At 47.3% G+C, this 12,675-nt stretch overlaps 2 protein-coding genes across 4 annotated transcripts in view; both read right to left on the bottom strand.

The window, feature by feature from the left end:
- The window catches only part of VSIG10 (V-set and immunoglobulin domain containing 10), a 497,585-nt gene that overhangs the window by 9,717 nt on the left and 475,193 nt on the right, over positions 1 to 12,675 (bottom strand). The gene's annotated exons all lie outside the window — the stretch shown is intronic.
- Positions 1 to 12,675, bottom strand: part of NOS1 (nitric oxide synthase 1) — a 185,288-nt gene that overhangs the window by 94,943 nt on the left and 77,670 nt on the right. For all 3 annotated transcript variants that reach the window (XM_063144250.1, XM_063144248.1, XM_063144249.1), the window contains exon 2: positions 87 to 334. The gene's annotated coding sequence lies outside the window, so the exon portion shown is untranslated. The remainder of the gene's footprint in view (positions 1 to 86; positions 335 to 12,675) is intronic.

The raw sequence follows: 12,675 nt of genomic DNA, 5'->3' as shown, positions 1-12,675 counted from the left end.
ATGTTCCTATGGGTGGGCATTTGGGGAGGGGCTTGACTTGCCTAGGACCAGCCCTATCTACTTACAGCACTGGGAGAGGGAATCACCTATTTCACACGCTTCACACCTTGAACAAGTGCGCTGCTTCTGCCGGTCACACATCAGTCGCTGGGCATCCGTTCCAGTCTTGTATCATGATCTGGCCAAGCTCCGGAATGCAACGAAGGTACGTGGAAGGCCAAGTGGGAAAAAAACCATGGACAGAACCTGACATCTCCCAGCTGAACAGATTAATCAGGTGTTTGCTGAAGGCGCTCCTGGGGTCTGGAAGAGGCTCCCTTCACATCTTCTTTACCTATAAAGAGGAGGAGGGGGGAGAATGAAAAATAAAGCTATCAGGTTGGACAGAGCAAACTATTGCTTCTGTTAGAGACCTGCAAGAGTTGCAGGCAACCAACGAGCCATCGCAGTGTAGCAGCTACAGTGTGAGACTAGGGGTGGGTAGATTCGCATTCAAATCTCCACTCAGCCATGAAGCATCCTGGGACCAGGCGCTATCTCCCAGCGAAGACAATACAACAACCGGGAAATGCTGACTGGTGATAATTTAAAAAAATGTATACAAAAATATCCGATAATAGAATTTTAGCTGTGCAAGGTACAAAGGTATATTAAAACAACAGAGTATTGTGGTGTAACGTATGTAAAATACCAGAAGTAACCAGTACCAAGGAAAATCAAAGCCAAACGCGTTTCGACGCAACAACTGGGGTCGCACAACACGGTAGCCCACGCTCAGTGATTGAGTGTGGGTTGTGGTTAAACGGTGGGTTGTTTCTTGAACCGTGGGTTAGCGTGTCGTGTGAACCCAGGATATTTTCGGCAAGGTGGCTTATCAGTCAGTCGTGTGGTTGGCAGGGTAAGAAGGCACCACTGCGAAGGGGCGGATTGAGAGACTAGCTCTGGTGCCGATAAAAATGATGGAAATCTTTAATCATTCTTGTCTGTGTCTCTCAATCCGCGCCAGCTTATTAGTCAGGTGTTGTGGGTTATTTTTCTTGAACAAACTTGTTGGGTTGTTCGGGTTGGTTAAAACGACGGATGGGTGATTTCCCAGTTGTTGCACAGCTCCCCCCGCCCCCGTATTCTAAAAAGTGCAAATGCTTCTCCTAAGGCTTAGCTACCAGCAGTAAAGAGCTTTAAGCTAAAACATGCTGATATTTTTGTCCTACCCATCACTGAAATGCACGCACACACACACCCGGAGCATCTCGCTGAAAGAGGTTCCCCATGCCTGATCTAAAATAAAAGACTTTTGAACTTTGGAAATCTGTGTAAAGGATTTTTGCTCCCATGCAAATGTCTATAAATTGGCAATCAAAAGAAAACTCGGATTTATTAAACCAGTTTTAACTAGGTGATGTCTCTACTGTTTATGCGATTCCTTTGTACGACCATTCGGCGCACACAAAAAACGCTCGGCAACTCCTGGCTCTGCATTGTGTGGGGCTATGCTTATCAGCATGCGGATTTGCAGACCTCCAACGACAACAAAAATCTCTCCTTTCCCTCTTTGCTGCTTTCCTAGAAGTCAAGCGGCTTCTCTTTCCCCTTTCTTCTAACGATCAGCCGAAGCGAGTGACAACAGAAACAATGAATTGTAACCTCTTTTGAGCTGTCACTGACTTCAGTGATTCTGCCGGCTCATTATAAATAAAGGGGAGGGGGAGGGCTTGCTTGGGGGTGGGGGGTGGGGGAAAGGGGGAGGGAGAAGAAGCACCAGCAAAGCTGGTGAAGTTGTCAAGATCTGTAGAACTGGATTTGTCATCACATGTTGAAGAGCAAAGAGAAAAGCTCTTTTTACCTCTCCGGGCAAAAAATAAGTGTCAAGACAGGCGCCGTGGGAGCCCAGTGATGGGGAAACGGGCTCAGTTCTACCATCGTCTGTGCACCGTCCAGCGATTGGGCAGGAGGCAGGGTGGGGGAAAAAAAAATCAATTTCAGCCTCAGTTTTCCCATCTGTACAATAGGTTCAATGACTTAACTCGCATTGGGATCGAGATGGAAACGAGACACTTTGTATGTAAAATATATAATCTTATGGTGGTGGCAAATGAAAATTCAGCAATGGTTGTCCCTGGAAGTGCATGGTGCAGGGTGTTTAAAAACCTGAGTAAGCACTGAACTCCTGGGAATGTCTCACTGCCTGGGCAAGTAGAGAGGGTGTAACAGTGCCCTAATCTGTGCCACGGAAGCAGCACAAGGCCCAAGGAAATGTCGGATTACATGTCAAGGTGGGTAACCCTGCTATTACCACTAGTTACTCAGTACGAACATTTAGCACTTAACACAGCAATTTCCAGACATTAACTAATTAAATCAATTGGGAGAAGCAGAGCCCACGTAACGTGTGTGTGTGTGTGTGGAGGATACAGCCATGGGGGAAAAGATCCTGAGTTCTCTACAATGCCCATGATGACCCCTCCAGGATAACACTCACTTCCAAGTAAGTACACTTAGGCCGTTGCTAGACCTACCTGATAATCTGGTGGTGGGGAGGGGCCAGCACGTGCTAGAAGTAGTGCGGGCTGTCGCTCCAATCCACACGTCAGACACGACGGGCTGCAGGAAAGCCCCGTCGCGTCCGCCATTTTGTTTGTCACGTTAAAGGGCCAGGTGCGCAGGAGCGCACCAGCGGCAAAGGGAAGTGGTATTATTATTCTCCCCGTTCCCCACCCCTGCTCCAACCTCTCCCCTTGGCTCTGATATCCCTGGCTCCGATTGCCCTGGCCTGATGGTCGCAGTGCTCCTGTGGAGCGCTGCACCCCGTCCGCCGCTTTTCCCAGCTACTCACGAGTAATTGCGGTAGCCAGGAAAAGCGGCGGACCAGTCTACACACTCACGGTCTTGGGCTCAGCCCGAGACCGCGGGAAATACCGGGCTACAACTGTAGCCAAATACCCCGGGGCAAGGGAGGGTTACCCCTGCCTGACCCCGGGATCCCCTGTGTGTGATTCACCCTGGGCTAAACCCTGGTCTTGCAACAGCCTTAGGCTTGCAGCTATATCATCACTAAGCAGGCATCCTGAATGAGCAAGCCCCCTACGGCAGCCATTTTGTGAGAGCACCCACGACACTCCATCAAATTTCCAAATGTGCCCACTGACCCAAAATTTCTGGGACCTCTGGTTTAGGCCACGGGGCAGAAATGAATTTCCAAACCCAAAACACATTAGCGCAAGCAGATCCTTCCTGGACCATTCTAAAAGTTGACACCCAAACTTCTATAACCCTAGTCCCTGAGCCTTGTGCAGTTCCTAGCCAAGTCAGTGTGCCCCTTTCCAAAACTTCACCCTCTTCATAAGAACATCAGAAGAGCCCTGCTGGATCAGACCAAGGGTCCATCTAGTCCAGCATTCTGTTCACACAGTGGTCAACCAGCTATCGACCAGGGATCCACAAGCAGGACACAGTGCAACAGCACCCTCCCACCCATGTTCCCCAGCAACTGGTGTATATAGGCTTACTGCCTTTGATACTGGAGGTAACCTTCAAGCTAGTCCTCACTTTGCTGTTTCACTTTCTTTCCACTTTTTGGCTGCCTTCCCATTTCATACCTGCATCTCTTCCCCTGCATCAAGAACAGCTATGCCAATTTGTCACAAGAGCTGAACCCCCCCCAAAATCAAGCCTGTGAGCTCCCCCACCCCCCATCCCCGCTTGGTACCAGCCTTGATAACGCGCCAGGAGGTATCATTACCAATGGTTCAGTCGAAGAGGCAGGAGGCAGTGCGTGGGATGCCAGCCACAACAGGGATGCCAGTCACAAATCAAGAATGTCGCTTGTCAACACCGTGGTCATTAGGTTGTTTTGCCAGACATGCAGCCCCATTAGAGACCATCACATGTCAGTTCACAGGTACTCCTTCTGCCCCCCACCCAAGAAGATGTCGGGAGGTAGATGTGAGCCTTGCAGCTTTTCCAGCCGAGCAAAAAACTCTCTGAGGGCAAAGCCTGGAGGAACAGCTCTCTGCTTCTCCGAAGGCACGGCGCGATCTAGTTTCTTGGCTTCGTACACGTAGCCGTTTCCTGACAAGAGTTAAGACGACTACTGGTGTCAGTTGTACAGAAGCTAAGCATATTGGCAACAAGTGTGAGCATTAGTTAATAAAATCCTTGGGTGGGTGGAGGGTTCTCTCTTGTTCTTGAGATTTATTTGGTATATTATTATTTATTTATTTATTTATTTATTACATTTTTATACCGCCCAATAGCCGAAGCTCTCTGGGCGGTTCATTATTATTATTATTATTATTATTATTATTATTATTATTCAAGCTTAAAGATTTGGTAAATAAGGAAAGACTCCGGTTTTATCTGATCGTTGCTGCTAGAGTAGTATAATGCAAAATGTTGCAAATTTTATTTTTGTTTTTATTACCTTTATATCCTGCTTCCCCCCCCCTCAAGCAAACCAAGAGACTGAGGCCGTAGCTAGACCTAAGGTTTATCCCTGGATCGTCCAGGGGTCAAACCTGTTCATCTAGGTGACACACAGGGGATCCAGTGCTCAGGCAGGGGCGAACCCGGGATGATCCTGGGAGAAACCTTAGGTCTAGCTACAGCCTGAGGCTAGATTGACACTGCTGCTTTATAGCGGTATTGAAGTGCACTGATGATGATGATATTTATTTGTATCCCGCCTTTTGCCCAATACTGGGCCTCAAGGCGGTCTTACAAAGTTTAAAACATACATTGTAAAACCTAGGAACCTTGTGTTTTTAACTTGTTGGTTGTTTTATGATGGTTTTAATTTTTGTGAACCGCCCAGAGAGCTTCGGCTATTGGGCGGTATAAAAATGTAATAAATAAATAAATAAATAAATAAAAAATAGGAAATGTAAAAAAAACCCAAACCGTTTAAAATACACAACAAAATTATAAGTCATTAACATAGATGGAGGACCAAATTGCTCTCCAAAGGCCTGTTGGAACAAACAAGTTTTTGCCTGCTTCCGAAAGCCCATCAAGGAGGGAGCCAGCCTAGCTTCCCCGGGAAGAGAGTTCCAGAGCACCGGAGCAGCCAACGAGAAGGCCCTCTGCCATGTTCCCACCAAGCGCGCCTGTGAAGATGGTGGGACTGAAAGAAGGGCTTCTCCAGAAGTTCTCAAAGCATGGGCAGGCTCGTAAGGGAGAATACGTTCTTTCAAATAACTTGGACCCGAGCCATATAGGGCTTTATAGGTCATAACCAGCACTTTGAATGTGCTGTTGGGGCACATTACACATTCTATATACTGCTTTCATAGCGTCATTTCATACTTTTTATTCCATTTTCTCCAAAATATCGCAACAAATGCTACAGTGTGTCCTACGAGGTATAAATGCACAAGAGGGATACAGCGCTATTACGATGGGATTGTAACGATTTGACACAAGGTGTTGAACTGGCCTTACACAACATGATCCTTTTATTTTCACAACAACCCTGTGAGGTAAGACAGGCTGAGAGTTTTATGGCTGAGTGGGGACTAGAACCCAGATCTCCTGAGTCCCAGTCCAACACTCTAACCACTATACTTTCCATATAACTGTATCCCAAGAATTAGAGAATGATACATTAAGTTACAGGGTTTTGCAGTTCTAAATAAATTAGCTTGGATTATTAGAACTAGCCAAGGAAGGAGGTCTCATGCTAGGTTTGAGCAACTTGGAAACAGTTTTAATGATTTTGGAACAATCAACACATTTACAATGATTGGTAGAAAATTTCTTTGTTGATATAAGAGGAAACGGTGGTATAATTGGACTGTTTAACATACAGCTGTTGTTGTTGACGATCTTTCTTCCTTTAGATATTTATGCTGCTTCTGTTTTGTTTAATGATTGCTTCTAATTCAGTCTGAATGCCTCTGTGGCAGAGAAGTGGCATTAAATAAATAAAAAGATAAAGAGTGATATTTTGTTGAATGTTTTCTCCTCTACTCATAAGTGGATCTGGGTCCAGTACAGGGTTAAGCAAACTTTTTGGGCCACAGGGACATCTGGCAATTTGGAAAACTCTCCTGGGCACTACTTCAAAATGGCGACTATGGGGAACATAGGAAAGGACAAATTGCCTGCCCCCCCAAAAGGAATAGAAGATTGTGAGTAGAATCCAACTAAAATCCTATTCAGAGTAAACCCATTGAAATTAATGGGATTCCAATGCAGAAAAGCATGAACACAATTCATTAACATTCTCAAAGCCGGTGTAGTGGTTAGAGTGTTGGACTGGGACTCAGGAGATCCGGTTTCTAGGCCCCACTCAGCCATGATGGCTGGGGTTTATGGGATCTGTAGTCCAAAACACCCTTAGTGCGCAAAGTTGCCCAGCCCTGACCTACTGAGCTCATGGCACAGGTCAGATTAGAATGGGGGATTTTCCAATTGGTTGCACAATGCACATGTCTTTTTGCTACTCTGCTGCCACGGCTCTCGAGAGCTGCAAATTTGTAACCCCCAATTCAAATCCCAGGACGTGCGCAAATGGATCGAGTGGCCTTGAGCAAAGAGGACTGTCCTCAGCCGACTTTCTGGAAGATCCCAGCCATTCAATATCTGTTTGGGGCATCACTAGATGACGATTAGGGGGAAGGGTGGCATGATTAGGGTGACCATATGAAAAGGAGGACCGGGCTCCTGTATCTTTAACAGTTGCATAGAAAAGGGAATTTCAGCAGGTGACATTTGTATATATGGAGAACCTGGTGAAATCCCCTCTTCATCACAACAGTTAAAGGTGCAGGAGCTATAATAGAGTGACCAGATTTAAAAGAGGGCAGGACACATGCAGCTTTAAACTGTTGTGATGAAGAGGGAATTTCACCAGGTTCCCCATATATACAAATGACACCTGCTGAAATTTCCTTTTCAATACAACTGTTAAAGATACAGGAGCCCTGTCCTCCTTTTCATAGGGTCACCCTAGGCATAAGCGAGGATGGTCGGGCACCTGTTGAGGCCTCGCATCCCAGCAGGGCCCCCGAGTTCTTCCTCCTCTTTACCATTGCAACCTGCTTGTTCATCTGCCTCTTACCATGGCTCAGACATCGATGGTGGTAAGAAGGAGGAACAGGAGAAGACGCGGCCTACTCACTCCCTGGCTCTCTGCCTGTCGAGCAAGCAAGTGGTACCCACGATGAGAAAGAGGGCGAGGACCAATGGCAGCTGGTGGCAATGGCAGTGAGAAGATAAACTCACCGAGGGAGGGAGGTCCATTGAAGGTGCCTTGCTCCCTTATAACACCTGAAGCCGGTGTTATAAGGGAGCATTTGAGTAACTAATTAGAAGAATATTATTATCACCTTCCCTTACATTGGTAGAACTCAGTTGCAGATGAGCCTGAATGAAAAACAGCCATCAAGCTGCTTTGATGGGTGATGTCTCCATTAACATATGAAAGCAGCAGCAGTCAGTAGCTCACACTTTAAAAACAAACCAAAACCCTGCTGACAGTTTCCAGAAAGAACTGACACTCCTAACTATAGAGACTGGTTGATGCTCCTGGAGGCGACAGGGTTGGTGATCGCTCCATGACGGTTCAACGCAAAACATAGCTGCAGCCGTGTAAACCACGGCACCACCTAGGAGGCCCATTTTCAGAGAGCTTGCACCAAGGGCAATTGAGGCGATTCTACCCAAGTAGGCATCTGTCATTGACATGATGGTGGATAATGTCATTATACTGTTTAGTCACTAGGTGGCACTAGACTTAGTTGTATCTGGGTGGAGTAAGGAGCCTCCTATGTAAGGTGGCCGAGTGTCACACTTCATACAGGGCAGTCCTCTACTTGAAGGGCTGGTGGGGGTGGGGGTCCTCTGTTACAAAGTGACCTTTCTTTGAAGGGTTGTCCAATCAAAGTCCAGTTCAAGGATTAACCCCCCCCCCCATGCATCAGAATGGACAAAAGGAACACAAAAGAAGGATCTCCACCCTGTGGTCAGAATATAAAAGGAGAGTCAAACAAAGATTCTATTGTGGTGTAAATGCCACTGCAATCTCATCTGTATTGTTGCAAATCATCTATTTTAGAGGAATAATCAAGGTGAGCATAACCAAGGTGTAACTAAGTATGACACTATAATTAACACCGAAATACACATCCAAGTTGTAACATGCATATACAGTAATACATATAGTTGAATACGTTAATATAACAAAAGTCACAAATTACATGTACTGGTCTAATGCATGAATACCACACATAACATAATACGACAGAATAATGCATGTAAACTCAGACAACAAAACGATATATCATATGTTAATCGATATAAGTGCCTCATAGAATCATAGAATAGTAGAGTTGGAAGGGGCCTACAAGGCCATCGAGTCCAACCCCCTGCTCAATGCAGAAATCCACCCTAAAGCATCCCTGACAGATGCTTGTCCAGCTGCCTCTTGAAGGCCTCTAGTGTGGGAGAGCCCACAACCTCCCTAGGTAACTGATTCTATTGTTGTACTGCTCTAACAGTCAGGAAGTTTTTCCTGATGTCCAGCTGGAATCTGGCTTCCTGAAACTTCAGCCCATTATTCCGTGTCCTGCACTCTGGGAGGATCGAGAAGAGATTCTGGCCCTCCTCTGTGTGACAACCTTTTAAGTATTTGAAGAGTGCTCTCATGTCTCCCCTCAATTTCCTCTTCTCCAGGCTAAACATGCCCAGTTCTTTCAGTCTCTCTTCATAGGGCTTTGTTTCCAGACCCCTGATCATCCTGGCTGCCCTCCTCTGAACACGGGTTTGCCTCTGAGCCAAACCCACAAGGTAATCCAAGTATCAGCATTCAGGTTATTCACTCTTATGCCCGTCCACAGTTAAGCACCTGGGCTGTAGACTGAACACGCCAGATACTTGGGGCTAAAACTCCCAGCATTCTTGGTCATTAGCCCTGCTGGCTACATCTGATGGAAAGCAAACTGCAAAATGTAAGAGAAGGCTGCAGTAGATCCTCTCTGGTTCAATATATATCCCAGCGTCTGTAGTTAAGTGAAATGGCAGGTTGTGACCTTGGTGTTCATCACTATAAGTTTACATCAGGGGTGCAGAACCTCATCTGGCCTCTCTGGGGTCCTAATCCGCCTCTCCAGCTTTCCTCAAAAGGCCAATCCACCCCTTTTCCTGGCTGGACCGCCTTTTCCCCAACCATAAATTGTTTGGTGGCTTTCCAAGTTTGCACGGTTTTTTCCTCTGGGAAAAAAGTGTGAGAAACAAACCTTTTTTAGATGGCAGTTTGAAGAAATAAAAACATGCCTCTATTATAACAAAAATATGGAGGTCTAAACTCGGTTTGTCTGGGTCTAACAATCAGATTGTTGAAGCAGCAAATTTAATTTCTGACCTTTTGGTGGAAGAAGAATGACCAGCTATGTCCCACAGTAAGTAGCTGTCGTAAAGCAGATTGGCTACTAATGGGACATCATTTTGCAGTGTGGAGTACAGAATTTCAGGATGATTCTAGCCACTTCATAAGAACGTAAGAAGCACCACAAGTTCTTACAAGAGAGGGAGAAAAATGTCTCCCTGTCCACATTCTCTCCACACCATGCATAATTTTGTATACCTCTATCATGTCTCCCCTCAGCCTCCTTTTTTCCAAGCTAAACAATCCCAGTTGACGTAACCTTCCCTCGTAGGGGAGATGCTCCAGCCCCTTGATAATTTTAGTTGCCCTTCTCTGAACTTTTTTCAGCTCTATAATATCCTTTTTTAGGTGTGGTGACCACTCTACACAGTATTCCAAGGCCATAGATAGACCTAAGGTTTATCCCTGGATCGTCCAGGGGTCAAACCTGTTCATCTAGATGACACACAGTGCTCAGGCAGGGGTGAACCCTGGATGATCCCAGGAGAATAATAGAAGAATCATAGAATAGCAGAGTTGGAAGGAGCCTACAAGGCCATCGAGTCCAACCCCCTGCTCAATGCAGAAACCCACCCTAAAGCATCCCTGCAGATGGTTGTCCAGCTGCCTCTTGAAGGCCTCTAGTGTGGGAGAGCCCACAACCTCCCTAGGTAACTGATTCCATTGTCATGTTCCATTAGGTCTTGCTGTGGCCCCAGTGTGGTCACATCATCGATTTGTATAAAGGCAGTACAATACTGGCCATTTTATTCTCAATTCCTTTTCTTAGAATACCTGACCTGGAGTTTGCCTTCCTTACAGTGGCCGCACACTGGGTGGATGTTTTCATGGGGCTTCTCCACCACTCACTTCGTTCTATTCCCCATTGCCCCTATTTTCTGGGTCCCTCCCCAGCCAAACACTCACATTCTCTGCCCACGGACTACATTAAGCGCCTCGCTGGGCATTTCTGGGGTCCCTCCATTCATGTTTTTTTCCTTTCTTTTCAAAATCTAAGCCTCCTCATACTTCCCTTTTCCGTGGGTGGTACTGTTTTGGCTACCCAAGCAACGGCACGCTCAACCTGAACATAGGAAGTAGAGGGAATAAGTGGGACCTGTAACAAAACGTTGCATTGCGGAGTGCTCCTTTTCAGGATACTCCCTTACATCTCCCCTCCTCACCCATCAATCAGCATTCTATGACTGTGAAGCACACTCATGTCTTCATCGGGCTCTCTTGGGGGTTGTACGGCGCTGGAGAAATCTGCAATGAATCCAACCGGCAGATTTTGCAGCGGATCCACTTTTCCCAATTTGCACGGATTCCATGAACTTGCGGGGATTTTTCTTCCTCTTTCACTTTAAGGAATTTTGCACAAATTTAGTCATGGGCAAATATGTAAAAATTAGTGGCCCTCCTCCTTGCCATATGGTCACGCTATTCGCCTTGGCAAACTGCTTGTCCACCTGCCTCTCGCTCTGGCCCAGACAATGGTGCAGGAGCCCTGCCCTCTTTTGTATCTGGTCAAGAGGGCAGGGCTCCTGCAGCTTTAACCACTGTGATGGAGAGGGAATTCCACCAAGTGCTGCATGCATACAAAGACCACCTGTGGAAATTCCTTTTTCTCTACAACTGTTAAAGACACAGGAGCCCTGCCCTCCTTTCAAGAGAGTCACCCTATTGGTGAAGAGGAAAAGCAAGTCCAGGGCAGTTTGTCGGTGGACTCCTGCTGCCCCAGGGGGCCTCGGCAACTGCCCGGCCATGCCGACCCTTGATGCGAGACCCATCTACTGCTCAGCGTCGGAGGCAGAGAAACAGCAGCCCTCTGAAACCTGCTGCGAGGGATAATTGCTTAGTGATAAGGTCACCCCAGCACACTGCCGAATGAAACCGTGTTCAACCATTAGAACATAAAAAATGATCCCCACGGGCTAGGGCGGAACAGAGGCCATTTTGTCCCCAGCCTGCAACACCAGAGGCGTACAGCCGTTTCCTTCCGGACCTGAAAAAAGTCAGATCTGCAAAGCAGAAACTAAAATTTGATAGAGAGGGAAGCAAAGTGTGCAGGGGAGAGAGAGTGCACTTGAGTACAAAAGGGCGGTGTGTGTGTGTGTAGAAATTGATTCCACATGCCACAGCTGAACAGGTTGTTCCCAGGCCTGACAGACTGAACTGCTGGGAGAGAACCACAGCGAGGGGAGAATGCATTGTTGGGACAGCTGGGCAATGGCAGAGTTTGCTCAACGACAGATCACAGTGATCGGGAGACGCGGGGTTGGCGTCAGGATCTGGCATCCTTGGGCAGTTGCTGTGGTGCACCTTGGCAGGGGGACCTGTGGGGACCTGTTGGGACCCTGCTTCTAAGAAAAATTCTTGCCCAGGGCTCCAAGCAGGACTCAGCCTCTGGACGAGCCACCGTTTCAAGCTCCAGTCTTATGTCAAGGGCGTCAGTGGTGCAGCTAAGTAGTTTCAGAACCAGGAACTCTTGGCCTTGGGAGGTGGGGTGGCTTTAGACTGCGGTGTTCAGAGGAGGGCAACCAGGGCGATCAGGGGGTCTGTAAACAAAGCCCTATGAAGAGAGACTGAAAGAACCGGGCATGTTTAGCCTGGAGAAGAGAAGATTGAGGGGAGACATGATAGCACTCTTCATATACTTGAAAGGTTGTCACACAGAGGAGGGCCAGGATCTCTTCTCGATCCTCCCAGAGTGCAGGACACGGAATAACGGGCTCAAGTTAAAGGAAGCCACATTCTGGCTGGACATCAGGAAAAACTTCCTGACTGTTAGAGCAGTATGACAATGGAACCAATGACCTAGGGAGGTTGTGGGCTCTCCCACACTAGAGGCATTTAAGAGGCAGCTGGACAGCCATCTGTCAGGGATGCTTTAGGGTGGATTCCTGCATTGAGAAGGGGTTGGACCCGATGGCCTTATGGGCCCCTTCCAACTCTACTGTTCTATGATTCTATAATTAGCTGCATTGCACAGTTGCACTGCTCCCAGTTCACTGGCAGCCCAAAGAAAAACTAGCCCTGCCCGGTTTCTCACCCTGGGGGGGAAAAATAAGCGGATGGATTTCAGAAGCCAAAGCCAAGCCGAGGGAAGCATTTAGCAAGCGGCTGACGTGGGTTTGGCGCTAGCAAAGTGCTCAAGTCTGGGCTCTGCCAGTTTCAGCAGCAGGAATTTCCAAGAGGAGACAAAGGGAGGGCTTTGCCAAAGCAAAGGATGGGCGTGAGCGGGAAAGACGAAAGCTCGCTCGAAGGCAGGTTTACAGCGTTTACAGCGTTCATTTAGCTCCGTTTCTGCTTTG

Source organism: Elgaria multicarinata, chromosome 18, assembly GCF_023053635.1.
Source record: "Elgaria multicarinata webbii isolate HBS135686 ecotype San Diego chromosome 18, rElgMul1.1.pri, whole genome shotgun sequence".
Lineage (NCBI taxonomy): Eukaryota > Metazoa > Chordata > Lepidosauria > Squamata > Anguidae > Elgaria > Elgaria multicarinata.
The sequence above is the reverse complement of the archived record's forward strand: the minus strand, read 5'-3'. Positions and strand labels throughout refer to the sequence as shown.